The sequence below is a fragment of the Oncorhynchus kisutch genome, linkage group LG20 (assembly GCF_002021735.2).
Source record: "Oncorhynchus kisutch isolate 150728-3 linkage group LG20, Okis_V2, whole genome shotgun sequence".
In the NCBI taxonomy this organism is placed as follows: Eukaryota; Metazoa; Chordata; class Actinopteri; order Salmoniformes; family Salmonidae; genus Oncorhynchus; species Oncorhynchus kisutch.
The window spans coordinates 22872951-22875450 of NC_034193.2; the positions used below are offsets into that span (position 1 = coordinate 22872951).

The 2500-nt window shown below is 47.8% G+C and overlaps 1 protein-coding gene across 2 annotated transcripts in view; it reads left to right on the forward strand.

The window, feature by feature from the left end:
* Positions 1-2500, forward strand: part of ankfn1b (ankyrin repeat and fibronectin type III domain containing 1b) — a 248155-nt gene that overhangs the window by 116565 nt on the left and 129090 nt on the right. The gene's annotated exons all lie outside the window — the stretch shown is intronic.

The following is a 2500-nucleotide window of genomic DNA, read 5'->3' on the forward strand; positions in this document are numbered from 1 at the left end:
TCTCCTGTTCTCTCACTCTCCCTCTCTCTCTCCCTCTCTTTTCTCTCTCTCTCTCTCTGTCTCTCTCTCTCTGTCTCTCTCTCACCCCTCCTCTCTCTCTCTCTCTCTCTCTCTCTCTCTCTCTCTCTCTCTCTCTCTCACCCCTCCCTCTCTCTCTCTCTCTCTCTCTCTCTTACCCCTCCTCTCTCTCTTACCCCTCCTCTCTCTCTCTCTCTCTCTCTCTCTCTAACCCCTCCTCTCTCTCTCTCTCCCTCTCTCTCTCTTACCCCTCCTCTCTCTCTCTTTCCTTATTACACACATACACCTCTCTGAGCTGTTACTCAGCTCTCTCTCCTACTTTCCCTCCCCTTGCAACAGAAGAGTACTGATGACTGTCACCTACACAACAGATAATACCAGGGTAAAGAATTGTACCACGCCCAGTACTTTCACTACTGCCCTAGAGAAGAAGAGGTTACTAGGTTTTCTTCCCTCGTTGCTAGGTTACAGTCGATTAGAGGGAGAGGGGTACAGCCCATAGTTATTGCCACCAGACTTGGAACTGGAGCCTAGGAGAGGGAAGAGAGAGGGGAGGAGAGGAAGAAGGGAATCACTGGTCTATAGTCTGAAAACCTCAGCCACTGCCGGCGAGGTGCGTGGAATTCCACTCTTTTATGGGAACATTTTAGTGGAGGTGCCAGTCCTTTAAACCTTGTCTAATGACCCACACACAAACACATGCCTTTATACACACGCACAACCCTCCACCTCACACACACACACTCACACAGACAGGAATGCACGCAAGCACATACACACACACACACAGACAGGCATGCAAGGAAGCACGCACGCACGCGCACACACACACACCCACGCAGACAGGCACGCACACAAACACTCACGCAGACAAGCACACACGGACGCATGCATGCACTCCCCCTACATCTCACCTCTTCACATACTCAGACACACACATTCACCTTGCCCCACTAACACTCACGCTAAAGCTATACCAGCACCCGTTACACAGGGCCCTAGTTGTAGGCTATAACCAGGTTTTTTTCTGCTCAGATCACAAAGCATAGTAGTCCAACTGTAACCAATATAGGACATACTGTACATATTGAATAGGACATATAGCTCATTATGTCTGTCGCTATTGAATAAGACATATAGCTCATTATGTCTGTCGCTATTGAATAAGACATATAGCTCATTATGTCTGTCGCTATTGAATAAGACATATAGCTCATTATGTCTGTCGCTATTGAATAAGACATATAGCTCATTATGTCTGGCTCTATTAAATAAGACACATAGCTCATTATGTCTGTCGCTATTGAATAAGACATATAGCTCATTATGTCTGTCGCTATTGAATAAGACATATAGCTCATTATGTCTGTCGCTATTGAATAAGACATATAGCTCATTATGTCTGTCGCTATTAAATAAGACACATAGCTCATTATGTCTGGCTCTATTAAATAAGACACATAGCTCATTATGTCTGTCGCTATTGAATAAGACACATAGCTCATTATGTCTGTCGCTATTGAATAAGACATATAGCTTATATTTCCATATCTCCCTACCCCCTTGTCGATTAAGGCTGGTCACTCTCTCAACAAGGACCATGATAGGGGAGAATGGGGACAGGGGACTGTCCCCCAGGGCCACAGACGCTGGTGACAGACATTTATTCTCTAATGTCCCCCCCACCTTCTGTCCCCTTGGTATGACCCTGGGATTGATTGACGCACAGGGGACAGGGGTCCGCAATTATCCTCCATCAGAAGACGCAATGTACTGTCACGCTCCACAGCTTATTTATAGAGAGTGTGTGTGGGGTGTGTGTGATGGGGGGGTTATGGTGTGCACATGAGTGTGAGTGTGTGTTCTGTCTACTCCATAGTGTGTGTTCGGTGAACTCCATAGTGTGTGTGTGTGTGTGTGTGTGTGTGTACATAATGCATTCATGTGAGTCAGTACGATAACGAAGCAGTGATATAGAAACAGAACAACCATGTCAGTCAAGTAATTCCTAATCTATAACGCAGCAGACAGAGAAAAGAGGGAGGCGGGATGGTAGGAAAGGAGGAGAGGAGCGGTGAGAATCCCTCCTAAGCCTGCAGGTCTCCAGTTGACAGACAGAAGATCCTTGGGCCCTTGCGCTTAATTGGCTGCGCGACGGCGGAAAGACAACACTGTTCCTTTAATGTCGGGGTCAGAGGTCGCTGTATTGTATTTGTAAAGTCAGTGGCTCGGGTCGCGCTCCCATCACGGTCTTCCTGACAAAGACAGCCGGGTCATGCCACCTACATAGAGCCAAATGATCCCCGCCAGCCAATAACCACAGATCCCGCCCTCACACACAACCACGAGGAGACACACACGAGTGCAGACACACACGAGCGAGTGCGTAGGCACACACAATCACACACGCACATGTATGCACACACACACACCCGAGCCACAAGGGGAAGGCAGCCAAGAGAACAGAGCAATACAACAACAG